Raw genomic sequence first — 19,928 nt, 5'->3', positions numbered from 1 at the left:
TCTGAACCCTTCCTCCCCAGCCACTTTGCATTTTTTCTTTACGATCTTCATCTTCGCCTGAGCAGATGGCCGCCTATAGCCATCTAGGGAGAAATTTACTTTTTTGGGTGAGGCAAAAGAGAAAAGCGTGTGTGGGGTATGGTCCAAAATAGGATTGCTGCTACTCTACTCTTCTAAGGACGGTGAGTGTTCTTCCCAGATCACTGGGAAGTCATTGAACATTTTTAGCAAGGGAGTGATAGATTTAGATTTGCATTTTTATAATAATCTGCTCGCTTCTGTAGAGAAATGGGTTGGATGGGGCATGGGTTACATGTCTACGGTTCGGCCAGCTGTTGGTGGTGGCAAAGGAGTAGAGGCAGGCGACGGAGGCACAGTGTGGAGAAGATCAGAAGCAGGTGCCAAGGAGCAGATGTCAAGACAGAAGGTTGGCTTCTGCTTCATATGACTGCAGATATTTTATGAACATTTGCAGAGAGGGGGAATAGTAGGAGGTCAAGATTTAGGGAGTTGTGAAGATGTCAAGTCCAGGAGGACATTTGTAATTAAGGTACCTCCGAGGAACACAGGTGGGCATGAGCAGCAGGTGTTGGGATATTTGAGTCTGGGCCTGGGGAGCGTCACTGTGAGTGCGTATCTTGCCTGTTTGGCTGCTATGACAAAATGCCTAAGACTGGCAGCTGATAAACAAAAGACCTACTTCTCACAGTCCTGGAGCTGGACAGTCCATGAGCAAGGCGGCCTGTCACTGAGGGCTCGCTTCCTGCTTCATAGACTGTGTCTTCAAGGTGGTCCTCATGTGATGGAGGAGGGTAGGCAGCTCTCTGAGGACCCTTTCATAAGGATGCTGTTATGGTCTGGATCAGAAATGTTCCCCAAACAGCCACGTGTTGAAGGTGTGGCCGCCAGTGCAGCAGGGTTCCGAGGTGGGTCTTGGGGGGCGAGTAGATCATGAGAGCTCTGACCTCGAGGATGGATCAGTCCACTTATGGATGCATGGTCTGCTAGGCTATTGGGAGGTGGTGGACACAGGAAGTGGGGCTGAGCTGGAGGAAGCAGGTGCTTGTGGGTGTGTCCTGAGGGTGCCCTTGGTCCCCAGGCCCTGCCCCTGTTTCCGGCCCCAGTGAGGTGAGCCACTGAGCTCCATTCCATGATGCCCCCAGCATGAGGCCGTGGGGCTCAGTGACCACCCACGTGCCTCCGGAACCCAATCCGTCTTTCTTCCCATGAACCTGTCCTCCTCTAGCACTTTGTCCCAGTGACAGAAAGCTGACGAAGGCTCTGCCTTCCCGGCCTCCTCGCCCCCATGGCCACCTTCCGAATCCTGTGGATTTCATTCTCTGGGTTTTGTGAGATGAGACCCAGAAAGAAGTTGGTGGTGAGCGGCTGGGTCCTGTGGCCACACTGGAGGGCATCGCCGGCCATTTAGAGACACAGAGCTGCCCCAGGCCACTCCATGGAAGTGGAGGGAAGCCAGCTTGCTGATCGGATTGTAGGGATGTCCCCTGCTGTGGTCAGCTGTGGACACTCAGCTGCAAAGCCCAGCAGATACCCAGGCCCCACCTGCCAAGTACAGAAGCGGGTTTTGTCTCCAACTCAGTTTCATCCTGAGAGGAGAAGCCCTTTCAGTGAGGTACAGGAGAGGGCAGGGGACCTCGAGGGGAGACGTTTGTCACTGGGGACCCTGGGAGTTGAGGGGGTTCCCATCTGGGGGTCTCCATTTTCATTGCCCTCTTGAGAGTGGATAGGGGGATTGGTATGACAGGCTTGGAGAGAGGGGCAAAGAGGGGCAAAGATCTTGTTGCTGCCGAGGAGTGGGAAGACAGGTGGGCTGGGAGGTGGGTGGGTGGTCACTCTGCTGTGCCGTCTCCAACCTTGACCTTCTCTACTTTCTCCTCTGGTCTTTCTGCCTCTGATTTCCCCCCAACCACTGGTACCCAGGGTCTACGGGCTCTCCCCTCTGGATTTCTCAGTCCAGCTTCCCACAGATAAACACCACTGTCCTTCGTCTGAAGAAGTAAATCACCCATGGAATTAAAAAAAAATCAAATATGACTTAAAATATAATTTCCCTCAATTTTCTGCAGCAAATCGAAGTCTTTGTCTTTAATTTCCTTCCTCTTTGTGGTCCAAACCAGGTGTGCTGTGGTTTTCTGTAGGTGGCCCTCTGTAGGTGGCCCTCTCATATGCAGAGGAGTTGGGGGACGGAGCTAGCCTATGTGATAAGTATGCCGTTGTTAGAGTTCAATTTGGCTGCAGGTGACAAATCCTAAAGTAACAGTGTAAATTAAGTCAGGCGTTCATTTCTCTACAAAAAACTCCACAGACTGGTCAGCAGGAAGGAATTCTAGCTCTGATAATGATAGGCCAGACAGCTGGGCCAGCCTGCACTGCTAGAGGTAACTAAAACACCTGGGGACCCTCTCCTCAAAGCCATCCAAGTGCTAACAAGATGGAATGCCAGGCCACGACCCCGATCCCCAATCCCGGGGAGCTGAGAGGCGGGTGCAGAGTGCTGGGAGGGGTGGGTTTCAGATTCCAATGGGGGGTCGGTCAGGGAAGACCTCAATGAGAAGTTGACCTTTGAGTGGAGACTTTAAGGCGGTGGGAAGAAGATTCCAGAGAAATGAATAGCCAGGACCCCCTCACGTCAGACCTCAGCCTCTCCAGTTTCCCAGGGATGATCTCAACTATGAGGAAAGAAAGGGATGGGGAGAGAAAGGAAGGGGCAAAGTGGGAGGAGACCTTGGAGGGGCAAGGTGACCTTGGAGGCAGAAATAAGATTTGGGACTTTGATCTCCTGGCTTGGTCTTGGCTCAGAAGAAGAGCAAAGCCATTGCTCATGATGAATTTTTATTTTATCAGTTAATCTGTGTTTGATTTCATAATCATTCATGCATTAAATTTCAGACTTCTCACAGATCTCTAATCCCATCATATTTGCGGAATTATTTTCACTAATTTTTTTCTTTCTAGTCTCATCTATATGCATGGCTTTTTTCAATTCATAACAACCTCTGCTGAACCCAGACATGAGTCACACAGTTAGGCACATCCCTCCCAGTATCTCTGACATAGCCTGCGAGGAATGGCGATGGGTAGTCACCTCATCGGGCTCCTGAGGACATGGTGGGAGCAGGGGACCAGAGCAGGTCAGTCAGAAGCTGGGTCCTCAAAATGGAAGGCACTAGGGTGTCACCAGGGTGAAGAGGTCAGTTTCCACCCTGTGCACCCACGCAGGTGTCTCCAGGGCACCTGGTAGAGGGCACCAGGCTGTGGTATAAAGGAAAAGAGGTCCAGGTTAATAAAAAACAACTTTACTAATTAGAAGTCACTTTACATCCTTCCACCCAGAGAGGGTAGCCTTAGTGGGATTAAGTTTCTTGAACAAAAACTTATTCTAAATATCTTCCCTAACTTTCAGTAAGTGTATTCTCTCCACGGCAGGGTTGGGTTGGTTCTGGAGTTCAGAATCGGTTTGAAAGTAATGACGTAAGTCCCAGGCAGGAGACTGGGGGAGGAACATTTTCTTCTCCGATCTGTGTCTGCTGCATTCCCCAGTGGGCCTGAAGATGGAGCCAGTGGGTGTCCTCTGTCAGGGCAGCTCCCGACTCTTGGACCAGAGGGTGCGGCTCAGCTGCTGCTTCTCCACTGCAGATTTACCCAGCTTTCTGTGGCTCTGCTGTGTTTTCTGTTCTTTTCTCTCTGTGAGGATGATGGTGAATTTCAGACCAGACTCTGTTGCAAACCTCTCCCTGCCAGGGCCAGGAGACTCTGTGCATCCCATTTTCTTATCTGTCACATATTGTGATAGGTCACTGGGTCCAGCAGGGTTCTGGGGTCTGCTCTGCAGGTTGAAGGGGCTCCCTGGGGGTAGGTGAGGAGTCCACACACAGGACAGGACTGAGAGACAGTGAGCTTGCCTTATGGAAATAAAGGCCAGCACCTCCCATCTCAGACCGTAAAGTCCAAAGGGCTGAGATGTAAGGTGCTGTGAGAATGGATCTGTAGTGCTGACCGGTGGACCAGCGTTAACCTCCAAGAAGAAGATCCTGAGAAGGGATAAGTGTGCAAGAAGAGAGAGAGGCAGAGAAAATGGGGAGGGGTGGGAAAGCTGGGGGAGTTGCTGATGAACTGCAGGTTCCCCCTCCAGGGAAGGCAGGAGGGAGGGGTGCTGGGTGGGGGGACTGCTGTGCAGCCTGAGGAGTGTGGAAGGCCATGTGTCCTCCGGCAGAACAGACAGCAGAGGGCCATGTTTCCCATGGTGGGTCTGCCGCAGTGTCCCTGGGCTCTCACCCACGGCTGGAAGCTGCCCTGACAGAGTGTCCTCCTATTAACAAGCAATGGATCCCAGACCTGTGGTGCTGGCCTCGTGGTCCACCATGCTGCTTGCATGTGGAGATTTGCAAGGTGCGTGCTCATGGTGGACACGGAACCTTCAGGAATGGCCTTACTAGACCAAGAAGGGTATGGATATTGACCTTAGAAGGTACTGCCTGAGAATCGTGAGGAGACCAATTCTGTTCACCTGACCTCAGAGGAAGGAAGCCCAAGCAGCCCAGGGCTGGGGTCAGGAGAGGCGTGAGGCTCTTCTGACGGCACAGCGGGCGTCCTCCTGCCCTGGGACTTGAGCGTGGGCAGTGGGCGTTGTCTTGCCCTTGGTGAGTTGGGTAAATGGGAAAATATAGCCCAATACATGGGCCGAGACTGGGAGGTCTTCCAGATCTGTAGTCAGGGATGTCCTGGGCCAGCATTTGGTGTCCTGGGAACACTCCAGGTCACAAGCCAGGTCCTGGGCACTGCCTTGTACCTCAGCGGCCTCAGGGTCCCACGCAGACTGCCTTCTCTTCTGCAGATGAGAGGCCAGGCCACATGCTCTTCCCTGGCCTTTAAAGATGGATGTCCTCTCACGTCCTGTGATGGTGACGACAGGTGTGTGTGGGAGAGGCAGCAGGCTGGGAATCAAGCGTACTCACATTTGACTAAAAACGTTCATGTCTTTTTTTTCTACTCCATCTTCTGCATTTCTGAAGCCCTGAGCTGTGATGTTTCTTCATGTGTGTGCCTCTGGCCCCAGACTGGATTGGTGGAGGGCAGGGGCCATGTCTCCCTCATCTGTTCCCCGGCATCTTATAGACCCCCCAGTGCACAGCTGGTGTGGGTGTGAACGTGGGGGTGACGGGGGGATCAGCAGTTTGATTGCTAATCCATAACAGCATACCTCAGGATATTTTGGACTGCCTTTTGTAGGAAATACCTTGATTTTCCACTCCATTTTACCACTCACCTCCGACCTCAATGATCTTCTAAGTGGCAGTCATGTCAGCTGTGAAAAATAGGCCATTTTCTAAAGTGCTTTCTCCCCTGCAGCCGAGAAAGTTCTGGTGCCTGGGCAATGCGGAGCCTTGCTGCAGTGTCTGAGACAGCTGCCGTAGAGGTGGGGCGCAGACGCCCGCAGGAGAGGCTGCTGCTGAGCATACTGATGTGCTTGGTGGAGAAAGGGTGGCAGACTTGACTCTGTCGCATGTCCAAAGAGCAAGGCAAGCTCCACCCTCTGGGGCCTCTTTTGTACGGTTAAGAAAAGCTGTCAGGGAGCAGGACCTGCCCTCTGTGGTCAGTGTGGTCTCCATGCCCGGGCAAGGTGCCCATTATGTCCAGGCAGCTGCCTCAGTAGAGCCCTTTCCTCCTGTCTGCAGAGGAGCAGAAACAGGGGCCACTCAGACGGAAAATGCACCCAGTCCCGCTAATTGGGGACCCCATTCAACACTGATGTCACTGATGTTGGTGTTTAGATGGACCCACAAAATCTCTCTCTGATATTTGGAAATGTCATTCTGGTTGATTGGTTTTCTTCTTATTATTTTTTTGAAACAAAAGGTCTCCTCTGGAAGGACTAAAATCATTTAAAATTTAAAATCTCTAACCCGTGTCCCTGTCTTCCTAATGCCATAATATTGCCGTCCGTTATCATACTGGTGACCATCTGTTATCGACTGTTAACATATGTCCTAATACATATGTTTACCGCGTAACTCTGGGCTAAGTGCTTGAGAACATGACCTCCTCTTATTGTCAGGACAATCTTGTAAGGAAGAAAGCACTAACCCCTGTTTGCTCTAAAGGAAACTGGGCTCCGCTAGGCAGTGGCACACCTTTGTCACTAGCCTGTGACCGCTCTCCTTGATACTGCTGCCTGGTGCTGAGCTCGGCCTCTGGGCCCTCTGTGTTGCTCGGTGCCTGTTCTCTTCCCTCATCCTTTTGGCAAAGCAAACGTGAGCTGGCGCGGGGCCTTGCTGGGCAGGCTGCTCCCCTGCACCCTTGTTGTCCAGGGACCTGTAGTCTTTCTGGCTCACACTGCGGGTTGGTGAGGAAGCTGGCACTGTGTCATCTTGTAAAACAGGTGGTGATTAGATGGTAATTCTTGAGACAGTACAGGCTCAAGGTGCACTGGGTTTTAGAGAGAATTGACCAGGAGGCTTTGCCACGTGTTCCAGGACAAGGGCTCCCGTGGCAGTACCTTTCCTCTTGTCCTGCTCCCCCTGGGAACACACTTGGCCCAAGTCCCAGGGGCCCTTCACGGAGTTCACTGGACACTGTGTGGTGCAGCCGTTCTGAGAGCATCTTCCCAAGCACAGGTGGGTGGTGAGGAGGGCCCTCTGCTGGCCTGGACTGTGTCACTCCTGGACTGTGTCACCGACCAGGTGGAACATCAGGGACATCATTGTCTCTCTGGACCTCAGTTTCCTTATCTGTAAAATGGGGGCATTCATGGGCTGGGGTTGTGGCTCAGCGGTAGAGTGCTCGCCAGGCACGTGCGAGGCCCTGGGTTCAATGCTCAGCACCACGTAAAAACAAATAAAATAAAGGTATTGTGTCCAACTACAACTAAAAAATGAGTATTTAAAAAATGGGGGCATTGAAGTCCCGAATGACTCTTTGAAGAGGAAGTTGGGGTTCCCAGGATGGAGGACACCATCCAGCTCTGGCAGGGACAGTCCCCTGGGCAGAGCTGTGACGCGCTGCAGTCACTCCCGTGTTCCAGTCACCGGGGTATTGCTGCCTCTCTGACGTCAAAGATCATCTTTGTGTTTTCTGAGGGATTGCTCGGGCACTGGCTGGCCACCCAGTCACTGGCTGCTGGTTGCTGAATTTGCAGGTGAATGCTTTGGTGGCTGGTGGCTGAGGGCTGGCCGCTGGGAGTGAGCCTGTCCCATGCTGCCCTTCAGGGCTCTCGGACTCCCAGTGATTTTTGTGAAGTCTGGAGAAAAGTTGGGCTGCAGGTGATTTCAGCATGATCCTCCTGACATTTCTCTTGTAACAGGTGCTAAAATGAACAAAAAGTAAAATGTCCAGGGGGAAAATTGCCTCCATTTGGAAATGCTTTTGAGGACTGTTGACTTGAGGTGGTGGAGGAGACGTTGGCCTGACGTGAGTTCCTTCTCAGACCTACTTTTCTTCCTCCAAGCATTTTTTTGTACACATTCCTCCTTTCCTTTCTGATGTCTGAGATGAAGAAAAGGCTTTATTCCTTTTTTTTTTTTTTAAACTGGGGATTGAACGAGGGGCACTTAACCACTGAGCCACATCCCAGCCCTTTTAGTCTATTTATTTAGAGACAGGGTCTTGCCAAGTTGCTGGGGCTGGCTTTGAACTTGGGATCTTCCTGCCTCAGCCTCCCGAGTCAGTGGGATACAGGTGAGCGCCACCGCGCCCAGTGTGGCTTTGTTCCTTTCTGAGCACAACACCTCCACCTGTTCTCTCAAATTCTTTTCCTGATTTTAAAAATGATACATGTTTATTATAGAAGATTGGGAAAGTAAGGGATATGTAAAAGAAGGAAATTCTACTGCTCTTAATCCACCCCTGGAGACACTGCTGGGAACACTGAGGTCTTTCTGATCTTTCTGGGCACACTTTGTGAATAACGCACTGGACTCCATTGTACAACACGGAATCTGAACCACTTTAAAAGTTGACGTGCTGTCGAGGACGCTTTGCTGCCTCGGTGAAGCTCATCAGCCTGCAGAGGCTCCTGCCCCCGTCCTCCGCGGTTGTCAGGGGGACAGTGTCCTCACTGTGGCGGGGCTGCACTCTGAGCTGTCCTCCCCTCACCTGGTGTCCAGGCTTGCCCCCGGCACTCTCACCCTTTCTCAGCCCCCCGGGAGATGTGTCCCCCACCACACCTTCACCCTCCATCCTCACAGCGTGGCCGCCCCTCTGTCTCGCACCCTCTCGCATCTTCAGACACGGAGGGTGCTTCTTCTCTTGTCCCCAAGGGCCATGTCCAGTCCCTCTGCACTGGGCACTTACGTATTTTTGGATGTTCCCCATTTCAGTCCGTATTGTTTGTTAGTTTCACAGAGCAATGTACTCACTGTGTGCCCCCAAATTCTCAGGTTAAGTTCTCAGGTTGAAATCCTGACCAATGTGATGGCACTTGGAGGGGAGCCGTAGGAGGACTCTGGTCAGGAAGGCGGAGCCCTCTGGAGGGGACTGGTGCCTCAGGGAAGAGACCTGGGAGCTGGCTCCCCCGCCCCCCTCGCCTCCTGGGCCTGATGAGGATCCGCCCCAGCCGGTCAGTCTTCCTCTGGCCCCTGGTGCACCCCACAGTGCTGCCTGAGGGGCCTGTGTGTGCACCTCCCATCCTGCGGTGGCCTCCCTCTGACCCAGTCACCCATGAGCGTGATGAATGTTCATCTCACCCACTGGCAAGTGTCAGGCCCAGCCTGTGGCCAGCATGGACACTTGCAAGGTGACACTAAGCCATTGCCAGCTCTGCAGAGGTCGTTTAGCCCGTGGCTCACGCACAGAATGCTGCACCCTGCTGCCCCCTTCCTGCACCCACCCCTGGGTGTGGTCCAGTGCATCCTGGGTGGAGGGACACCAGCTTCCCTCATCCCCTCCATTGTGGGAGTCCCTCACTCTCCTGAGGAGCCGGGCCTTTTATTGATTTACACGTTGATCATCCTACGCCTCTGGCATGAATCCTACTCTCCAGCTCAAGGACACGAGGCTCAGCCTTAATTAATCTTAATTATCTTTTAAAAGATTTTATCCCCAAATATAGTCACATCCTGAAGTACTGGGATCAGGACTTCAACATATGAATTTTGGATGACACAGTTCATAGCAAAGTTCGATACTGTACAATTGAATGAAGTCTTCAAAGGGGCCTAGGTTAGTGAAGAAAAGCAAAGATCATAAAGAAATGTATCATCCTTCACGTGGACCTTTGGGAAAAGTATGAACCTCAAAATCCTCATCCAATGTCTGCCTGCCCCCTGCCTGCCCGTCTCTCCCCACAGTGGGGCATCAGCATCTTGTTGCCCTGCTGCCCGTCTGTGAAAACCCGTGCCAGTGTCTGCAACCCTTCCCACTGCAGGGGAGTGTCTGATGAGCCCTTCAAGAGTTTGTCTCTGCTTTATGCTTCATTTTGAGAGAGGCGCAAGCCCTCAGCCGAGGCATCATTCTTTAAAGGAGTTCAGTGATCATCAAGGGAGGAAGAAAACCTCTGAAGTCCTTTTTCAGTACCGTAGACGTTGCCCACCCCAACAGTCTCTGATTGACAGGGACTTGGAGGTAAGACCTGCTGGATTAAAAATCAGGTCCAACTCCTGGGGCAGACACCTTGCAAAGAGTTCTCTAGGCCTGTTTTACTTTCCTGTGTTACTAATACAGACATCCCTCATTTTACTTTGACTGGCTTTATTGCAATTCACAAAAATGTTCATTTTTTTAAAATTAAAGGTGTGTGGAAACCCTGCATTGAGCAAGTCTATGAACACCATTTCCCAACAGCTCAGATGATTAGTGCCCTCTCTCTCTCTCTCTCTCTCTCTCTCTCTCTCTCTCTCTCTTTTAGCAATAAAGTACTTTTAAATTAAGGTGTGCACAATTTTTAGACATAATGTTATTGTGTACAACAGGCGACAATATATCATGAACACAAATTTAATGTCGACTAGGAAACCAAAAAGTCATGTGACTTGCTAGAATATTCCTATTCAGGGAAACGTGCTAAGAGGAACCATCTGAAAGGGACAGTGGACCTTAGAGCTTTTCAGTGTCACTACCATTCCATCCACACCAGAAAGGACAGGGTTTATGTAGAAATGATTTCCTTCTCCAGCTCTAGAGATGCCTTCGTAGCCAAAGGCAGAGATTCATCTAACTAAAGGTTTAAACCTGCACTTTTATGTTTGAGATTCATGATCCTCATATATACAATGGGGTCAATATTTCACTTGTTATCATTTTTAATGAAACAAGATAATAAAAGAGAAAGGCTCTGTAAAGACTGTAGCACATAAATATTAGATTACTTTTTATGCCTTGTTAACCAAAACTCTTAAAAAATCCTTATTAACATTTTAAACTTGAAAAGTAGAAAGAGAACAGTAAAATTAACCCCTATGTATCCAACACCTAGATTTAACAATTGTTAATATTTTTCTCTATTAATCTTTTTTTGCTAAAGAATTTGAAGTGAATTAGAATATTATTTTAATTAAATATTAAGCATAAATCTTTATAAAAGAACACATTCCCCTTTAACTACAAAAGCATTGAATCTGACAAAATAAGTGTTTTCCCATCATCAGACCCAGGCCTATGTGCGGGCTCCCCGTGGTTCCAACAGCCTCTCAACACTGGGTTATTCAAACAAGATGCCCGTGGAAGTCCCTCATCCGCGAGCTCCTGCTTCCCGGTCGCAGCCCACCCCGGGGGCTGGTCTGCTGCAGATCCGAGGTTCTGTAGTGGGTCGGCCACTCAACACGCAGGCTGCCCTCAGCTTCACCGAGTGGTGTCCCGCACCAGTTCAGGGATGGGTTGAGGAGCCGCCCTGCCCTCTTCCCAGGGCATTCCCGCCTGCGCTCACAACGACTAGTGACATCTGTCCAGGGTGATGCACAGAGGCTGAAACCCTCCTTTAGACGTGGACTCTAAAATAGAAGGGAGGAGCCCTGTGATAGAGGGGCAGGGGAGGGGGAATGGGAGAGGTTGTCCCCCCTTGGCCAGAGAATGCAAAGTTGTGGTTAGACAAGATGAAGAACTGCCGGAGAGCTGACTTGCAGCATGAGGGTGATAGTTAACAGTACCACATTGTCGACTTGTAATTTGCTGAGAGGGTAGTTTTTTTTTTTTAGTTTCATTTTTAATTGACAATTAATTGCATATGTTGATGGAGTACAAAGAGATATTTTGACATAAGTATGTTGTGGGATGATCAAATCAGATTAGTGTCTATCACCTCAAATATGTATCACTCCTTGGTGGTGACGACGTTTAGAACCCCCTCTTTTGGCTATTTTGAAACATTTGGTACATTGCATCATGAAACAAGCCAGGACAGAGGCAATACCATGTGACTTCTCTTATACACAGAATCTACAAAGGTCCACTCGTGGAAGTAGCCTGTGGTCACCAGAGGCTGGAGCCAGGAGGGTGTGGACGGACGGGGTGTGGACGGGCGGGGTGGGGCCAGGGGCCTGCTGGTAGTGGTACCAAGTCACAGCTAGCTGGGGGGATAAAGTCTGACGTTCCGAGGCACGACAGCTTACTCTGCTTCATAACGGGAGGGTGGACCTTAAATCTGACCGCCTGCCCCACACCCACACACAGTGGCCCTGCGTGCAGTTATGGGATGCGTCTGCTCATTAGCTGGATCGCGGCGATCGCGTCACAGTGTACACACTGCCAACACCTTGCCGCGGGAGCTGGGTGCATTCAGGTGGGCTGGGAGTGCAGCTGCAGTGAGAGCAGTGGAGACCTCGACTCCACTCTGGGAGACTCTTGCTCTCCATTTCCTGGTGTCAGTCACGTGCGTCTTGCGTAGACCCTCCTGAGATGGAACCCCCCAGGGGCCATGCTCCTGCCTCACGCCTCCCTAGTGCTGACCTGCCTGTTATAAGCGCCCGGTGCAAAGACTTTTTACTTGTATTTGAGACACATACAGTGCTTCTTTAAAAAGTGGATGCTTGCATATGTCTATCTTGGTTACAGAGGTCACCATGTCCCTCAGAGTACAGTCTGAAAGGAAGCCACCTGGACGTGAAGTGTGAGATCTCAACATGCAAGGAAAACAAGGAAAACCCCCACACAGAGAAGATCAAAAACAGGGACCCAGAGAAAAAGTCCCAAAGACCTGTGGATTCTCGCTATTGAGGAGAGCCAAGACGTGGGACTGTGGCTTGATCTTGGCAGGACAAGGCTCAGGAGGCCTAGGGTGGGGGCGGGAGGGAAGCAGGACTTCGAGCCCTGGGAGGTGGCTGTGGGGGAGGGTAGGATACCGTGGTCATTACCTTGCCCAAGATTCTCCTGGCCCTATCCTGGCTTCGGGGATAGGCACAGGGCTGCATTCGGATCCCAGCTGCAGGGCCTTGGGGAAATTATGAAGCATTTCAAGTCAAAGTTTGTATTCTGTGTCATGTTAAGAATCCCACCTACTCTTCTTGAATGTTGCGGGAATTGTACCAGCGATCAGAGAGTCCCTGGTTTATAGTGACCATGCCACAGGAGCATCTGTTGGTATTACCACCATTGACCTCCAGGTGGGCAATCTTCCATCTGCACTGAGGGGTGCATTGCAGAGAACTGTGCTCCATGGGCCGTCACCTAGAGTGACGAAAATAGAGGGGACACAGGAATTCATTGTAGAATAAGGATTTTCAGTTACCTTCCATATAAAACAGTTCTCTGGTCTCTGCCCTTCTCCTAACCGTCTCTGTGCACGTGGAGGCTCAGAGCCCAGGCCTAGAGGCTGTCCCTGGCTGCAGCCTCTTCAACTCCTAGATGCCAAAACCTTGCACAGCTCTGCCTGCTGCCGGCCCCACTCCCAGGTCAGTCCTGGACCCGGCCCTGGCTGGAGAGTTGTAGCAACAGTGCCCTGTGCTCAGGTCCAAAGAGAGAGTGTTTTCCCCACCTTCCTTGGCACCAAATGACCTTTTTGCTAAAGCAGATTTATTCCTATAGATGCAGAAAGCAGGACCCTGCGCTTTCCGGGGAGTGAGGTTTTCACCGCGGTGTTTGGCAGGTTCTGATTGTTGCCTGGGGTGGCCCTGAGCAGGTGAGGGCAGGTCATGTGGTCTGCTCTCTAGGACCTGCTCCTGCTTCAAACTTCGGCTGACAGGAGAATTGCCTTTGGGTTTCAGGTTCGGGGTCCCTGGTCTGGGGCAGCGTTTTTAATCATTTTGGATGATGATAGTGCAGGGATGCCACTTGGAGAGACAAGGAGGACCAGTTTGCCCAAGTCTGTCTGTGGAATTGGCTCTTTGGGAACTGGTTTTAGAGAGTTGATCAGGGCTGGGAAACACTGTCCTGAAGAATTAGGTGGTGGTTTTTAAATGTTTTTTTTTTTTAGCGTGGCTCCAGGACCACAGATCTCCACAGCCATTTCTCAGTGCTGGGATGGTGTTGTGTGTGCTGAGGTGACCCTGGCAGGACAGATTCCTTGTAGGAGGTGTGAGCCGCCTAGGAAAATAAAAAGTCTGAAATAACAAGAAAGACAAGGCCAGAGATCGGATTTAAAAAGCGGGTCACCTGATGGGTCTTCCAGCCCTGATAGGAACGGAACTGAACAACTGAAAGAGGCCCCAGTTCTCCATTTAAGGGGAGGTACCTCGAAGGCAGGGGTGAGGTTTCAGTGTGGGAGGGTCTGGTAGTAAATCTGTTATTCCGTGCTTGGCAGGTTACGCCCACCTCGGCTGCGTTTTTCCTCAGGCTGTGAGCTGAGGCAGGGCACCCGCATGACCTGGGCTTTCTCCAACCAGGGCGTGTCACAGAAAGGCAGCCCCCCTGCCGTAGGTGGGCTCAAACAAACCCATTGTTCCTATATGGCTTCCCACAGTTCTGTTTTTTTGCCTTTGTTATCAAACTCTTCTGTGGCCACCTCCTCCTAACCCTAACCCTACCCCCAAAACTCCTAGAATACTCTTTATTTTTTAAATATGCAAAACAAGAAGGTAGATTCCCTTATTCCTCACCTTGCTGTGGGTAGTGTTTGAACCACAGAAGGACATGGCAGGCAGCTCCAGGTGATGAGGCGGGTCTGGGGAAGCCCTCCAGCAGGTGCACGAGGTTCTCGGCAACCCCGGCACTTGTTTGCTTATTTGTCAATAGACAAGTTCTTGTGTGACAGCGAGTTGCATAGCAGGGACGATGGTGGGTGCTCATCATACGGCAGGGTGTGACATGCGGACGTGGCTCTGCTTTCTACCGACGGGCGTGGCGTGGGGGGGGGGTAGCCGTGGGGCCTAGGATACAGTGAGGCACAGAGCAGTCAAACCCCGCTCAACAAAGCAAAGTCGGAAACTAAGTCTAGCAGTTTTAGGGAGATTGGACCCCAACAGCGTCACACATGGCTTCGCCCAGAGAGTGACAGTGCACCCAAGGTCCAGGAGGCAGGCGGAGGCAAGGAAGAGCTTTCTGGCAGTGGAACAGCAGGCGAAAGGCCTGGTGCGGGGAGGTGTATGGAGAGCTGAGTGACCTGAGGAGGGTGGTGCTAGCCTGCCACGGGGAGTAGCAGGAAGAAGCTGGGGCCATGGTGGCTCCCGGGCTACTCGCCCACCCAGGTGTGTCACACCTGGAGGGCACCCCGCAGAAGTTGGGAGACACTAGACGAAGCCACACGTCTTGCCTCTTCTGTTCTTCCCCGTCGGGGGATTGGGAAATGGAGGGCAGTTTGGTTTTGGTCCAGGCTGATTTGAGACGCTGTGGGAATCTCACAGGAGTCAGGGTTGGCAGGGTCCAGGGATGCAGGGCGAGGAGGGATCTGGCTCAACGTGGAGAACCATGGGTCCTGGTGGGGTGGGGTGGGGTGGGGTGGGAGCGGTGCCGTGAAGGTTCAGAGATGGGGAAGTGAAGGCCCTCTGGACGCGAGCCCTGAGGAATCCCAACCTGGGAGGCGCCGAGAGGCCAGGGGCCAACAAAGGGAAGGCAAGTGGACCTCGTGGTTGAGAGTCCACTGGTGGTGGCCACACCTGCGATCCCAGCCACTCAGGAGGCTGAGCAGGAGGAGGGCAGTTTCCAGGACAGATTGGGCAACTTATCGAGGTCCTGCCTCAAAACAACAGCAACAACAACAGTCAAGAGGGCCTGTGGGTGTGGCTCGTGGTTCAGCACCCTTGGATCCAATCCCTGGTACCAAAAACAGCCAACTGGAGGCAGCCAGGGGTCGGGAGGTTGCTACATGAGAGAGGAAGGCTCAGGAATGAAGTGTGCCCAGGAGGCTGCAGGCCAGGGGTCCACCTAGTGGTTGTGGTGACCAAGTCACAAAGTGCTCTGCAGGTCCTAGGCAGGGCTTCACAGTTCTGGTCCCTGAGGCTTGGTTTGGGCTTCCATCCCAACACTTGTGACCCAGGACACAATGTCTCTGAACAGGCGAGAGTTGTGTGCTTCAGCAAGGACTCAGGACTGAGGGGGCTCCACCTGGACCCTCATCTCCCTCCCCTTATCCCACTGGGCCCCCGGGGCCCCCAGGCTCTGTGCCTGATTTGGCCTCCTAAGGAAGGCCCCGAAGAGCTACACCCTCTTTTCTGTGTCTATTTTCCTCAGCAGAACTGTTCTACATCCAGAATTTCTATTTTAGATCCCACGAATCAGCTCTCTCTGATGAGCAGGTTCAGAACTTTGGGGCAGTGTTTGTGGAAATGGCAGATTGAGAAGTGACAGCTGCCTCTCATCAGACACCCTGATTCCAGCTGCACTTGCAATTTGGGTTCCAGGAAGCTGTCAGCCAGGAAGGACTCACGCACACACAGGACAGCCGAGACACGTAGTTCCACCAGGACTGCATTCAGTCCTTGATGAAGTTAGAGAAATCATGTGATTACAGAACGGCTGCGGGAAAGGCGATGTCCAGATTTTTACTTACCATTTGGATTTGTTTTTTGAGGTATTGGGGATTGAACTCAGGGACACTCGACCACTGAGCCATATCCCCAGGTCTATTTTGTATTTTATTTAGAGACAGGGTCTCACTGAGTTGCTTAGCACTTTGCTGTTGCTGAGGCTGGCTTTGAACTCACAGTCCTCTCTCTCAGCCTCCCGAGGCTCTGGGGTTACAGGCCTGTGCCACTGTTCCCAGCTTGTATTTGTTTTTGATGCTGATGATCAATTTGATGACTATTAATTGGCACTTCTTATGTCCAAATCCCTGTGTGGGAGACAAAGATAAACAAGGTATGGGCCATGTTATCAGATGCTAGGGGGTGAAGAGATGCACAGAGACAAGCTGATTATTTCTGCCCTACAGGGAAATCTCATCAAGACAAACAGTGACCTGGACACAGAGAAGGTGAGGGGGATGACCAAGTGCGTGCGAATGACAGTGTGTGTAAGAGTAAGTGCATGTGACTGTGGTGTGTGTGACTGTGAGTGTGTGAGTGTGTGTGTGTGTGTGTGTGTGTGTGTGTGAGTGTGTTTAGGGTGAGGTTGCCAGAGAGGGCCACAGCTGGAGCTAGAAGTGTCCACGGGACAGGTGACGGGGAAACTGGGTTGCAGGCTCGGGTGGTGTCTACCAGGCAGAGTGGGTGCTATCTGCCAGGCAGAGTGGGTGGAGCAAGCAAGCGCCCAGGGCAAAGCGCAGTGTGTCAGGTCCTGAGCCTGCTCCAAGTCAGGTGGGAGCAGGGGCCTGTGGGCTCCGGCTGCAGCTGCAGGCGGGTCAGAGTGGCAAGGGGTAACAGCTCACCAGGGCTGCAGGGGGCGGAGGCTGCGGGGAGGTTCTGGATGAGGATGCAGGAGCCAGAATCCGAGAAAGAAGGACGGGCCCATAGACGGGCAGTGAGGGAAGGACACTGGAGAAAGGGACGAGTCAAAACACAGCTGAGGCCCACATGCCGGACTCAGGAGAGGCCAGGGTTGGCCTAGGCGGCCTCTGAGGCCACGCTCTCATCTCTGTCTGTCCTCATCCCTGTCTAAAGCCTTTTAGAAATAATGACCTTGGCAGGTGTTTTTCCTCATGCCTGCTCTGCACATTGACCCTTGAAGACAAGTCACCCAGAAAACCTCTTTCCCAGCCTCGTCTTACCCGTGAACCAAGGGCTGCGGCCTGTCCCCTGAACTCTGAGCCCAGCAGCTCCATGGTGGCAAAGAAGAAAGTTTGGGAGTAAGAGCAGGAAACACCCTACTGTGCAGAAAACTGAGAGGGAAGGGCCGTGTGGAAAGACCCAGCGTGGGAAAGAGCCGCCAGGACGTGAGTGGTGAGAGGCGGCCTGGGAGCCCTGCATCCGGACAGGTGCAGGTGAGGGCACCTCCAGCAGCCAATCCTTCCTGCCTGCAGGGAGGAGCCTGGCAGCCCTGAGCTCTGCAGGCGAGGAGCGGGTAGCAGCAAAGAGCCTGGAGCACTGAGGTGCCCTGTGGAGCAGAGGGCCTGTCCACTCCGCTGCGCCCACGAGGGCCCTGGGCGTCCTGCAGGGGCTCGCTGGGCTGGAGTGGGCCCAGCTGCCGTGTTGGCTTACTCAGTTACTTACTTAGTGGTAGAGTCCAGGCCTCCTCCCTCTCCTTTTCCCTTGGTGTGAGTCACCCCATCTCCTGGCTCCGCCTCTTACATCTGTGACCTTGGCAGAGCTGCTTTACCTGCCTACGGCTTCACTTTCCTTATCTGGAAAATGGTGATACCTCCTAACACAGCTGTGAAGGGTCAATGAAAGGGGCACAAGTAGTGTCTTTGCTCTACAGAGGAGCGCGGCTAGTGGAGGTCCTCTTCTCTTGGGGCCATGTGTCAGGCCTTGCACCTGCAGAATGGGAGTGAGTTGTAGTGAAGGGCTGACCAACCCATGTGGCCCTGGTAGCTTGCCTAACAGTCTGCCAGGTGGGTGTCACTGGGACAGATGAAAACTGGCCAGCTGAGGACCCTTCACAGCCCTCACCAGAGGAAGGCAGAGCCCCTGTCCAGCAACACGAGCTGACTATGGAACCCCCACCCTGTGCCCAGCACCGTGAGGGTCTGTTAGTAAGTGTGCAGAGCTATTTAGCTCAGGGCCCCTGCAGGCCTTCTAATTGCATGCAAAAGCGACCCTGACACACAACAGACCCTGGGTTCTGAAGCTTGGAAATGTGCACAGCTCCAGACGCCCTCCAGACACTGTCTGTGCTGCGGAGCCAAGCAGACTGACGTTCTGACCTCGGGATTCTGTACCTCGAAAAGCAGCTGAAGACGCAGTCTCATCTGAATTAAGTGAACTTAGAAGAACTGGTAAGGGCAAGAAAAGTTAGTATTTATGATTGTTTTTATCTTTCTTTTGTGCCGGGCGCTAGGTCTTGCACCACGTTGACCTTCACTGTAATTGGACCAGGGAGAGTACTGTTGCTAGCTTAGAGCGGAAGGAGCATGAAGACGGCCAGAATTCAGACCCAGGCCCTTCTGACTTCAAAGCCCAACCAGCCTTTGCTATACTGTGCAGACTTTTGCAGAATGTGCCAGGTGTGGAGCGTTTTCCCTATAACTTTGACATGATTTTGGAGCAAGCACCTAGAACCCTGGTAGAAATGAGAGACTGGCAAACCTCAGCCTCATGAGTGCAAGTTGGGAGTGTCCAGCCTGAGCTGAGAAGCCTATTGTCCAGCTTGGAGACTTGTGCTCGGGTCAGGCAGCTGGTCAACCTGGAAGCGCTGATAAAGCACCCCCCTCAGCCTGCTCTGGGTCTCCTCCTTGTGTCTGAGGGCGCAGCTGCCCAGCGGTGTTGCCACCCTCTTCTCCTGAGGTCTCTGGACTGATGCGCTTCGTCCTGGAAGGACCACTGCAGTGAGATGGGGCGGCAGAGAACCAACAAGAGCAGGTTCACGCGGCATTTACAGCCCAGGTCCACGTTCCAATTCTTCCCAGACCCGAAACCTGGGCTGATTTGCCATGGACTTCCTGGGGGTTGGAGGGGTGGATGAATTCCCAGGATGAGAGACTTGTAAAGGGAGGTGCCCAGGCCAGGTCATGTCTGACAGGCAGCATGCCATGGTTTATTTTTAAAAATTGTGTGCATTTAAAATTCCCTCTGACAACAGACCACATGCCGCGTGGCTGTCACAGTACGAAAGGGCTCACTTGTCCGTGAAGCCAGAGAACTGCCCTCACAACACTGCTGGCCGCAGGAGAGCCCGAGCCAGAGGAGTGGCTGAGAGAAGGGAGGGAGAGGCCTGGGGCCTTGCTCAGAGAGGGCTGGGCACTGTGCGGCCCAGGCAGTGGCTGGCATTCACAGGGCAGCCCAGAAGCCCAAGACTGAGCCACCCGGGGTGACCAAAGGGACTGTAAGAAAAGGAAGGAAGAAGGAGCATGGCTCAATGCTCCTTGTCACGAACAGCCACTGTCCTTAGGCCCTGGTTTCCCCTTCACCAGTCCTGAGCCAAATGACGTGTGATTCTGGGTCAGCAGTTGGAGCAGACACAGGTCTGTGTGGGCTGCCATGTCGGATCTGTCCCTGGGCAGGCGGAGGGCAGGGAGGGAGCCCATGGGCCAGGCCCTGGGCTGGCCTGTCTTCTGCTCTTGGCTGGGTTGGCCCTGTCCTGTGAGTCTGGGGACCTGTGGCCTCAGCAACCTGGCTGCAGATGTTGGTAGCATATTCTGTAAATGTTGGGTGCTGTCGCCCTGATCTCCTTGGAGGCCCCTGAAGAGAAGATATTCTGCTTCAGAACTTGACAGTGCACATGCTCAGAGGACCCCCCCCCCCCCCTTGAGGATTTCAATCCTGTACTGAGCCAATCCAAGGAAGCTGCCTAGAGTCTAAGAAAACCTGACCCTGGGGTACAGAGGGCAGTCCTGAGGATCCAGGCTGCTGCTCCTATCCCAGGGCTGTGCTGCCATAATTATGACCTTCTCTGAGCTGAGCACAGTCCCTGGGCTTCAGAGGTCTTTCAACAGAGAGTTCCGTGGAAACTCTGCCATTTGTCAGGAGCTGTCACTTGAGATTCATTTATTTATTTATTCATTCATGCCACAA

At 52.5% G+C, this 19,928-nt stretch overlaps 1 long non-coding RNA gene across 4 annotated transcripts; it reads left to right on the top strand.

The window, feature by feature from the left end:
• The first annotated feature begins 15,738 nt into the window (after nucleotides 1-15,738).
• LOC308651359 lies at nucleotides 15,739-19,140 on the top strand. Of its 4 annotated transcripts, none has more exons than XR_014022528.1 (4): nucleotides 15,739-16,179; nucleotides 16,253-16,294; nucleotides 17,016-17,239; nucleotides 18,256-19,140. It is a non-coding gene; the product is annotated as an uncharacterized lncRNA (long non-coding RNA). The 4 variants fall into 4 exon arrangements; XR_014022529.1 differs by having other exon boundaries at nucleotides 16,920-17,239; XR_014022530.1 differs by having other exon boundaries at nucleotides 15,739-16,294.
• Nucleotides 19,141-19,928: the final 788 nt, after the last annotated feature.

Source organism: Spermophilus citellus (genome assembly GCF_964194105.1).
Source record: "Spermophilus citellus genome assembly, chromosome: 6".
Taxonomy (NCBI): Eukaryota; Metazoa; Chordata; class Mammalia; order Rodentia; family Sciuridae; genus Spermophilus; species Spermophilus citellus.
The sequence above is the reverse complement of the archived record's forward strand: the minus strand, read 5'-3'. Positions and strand labels throughout refer to the sequence as shown.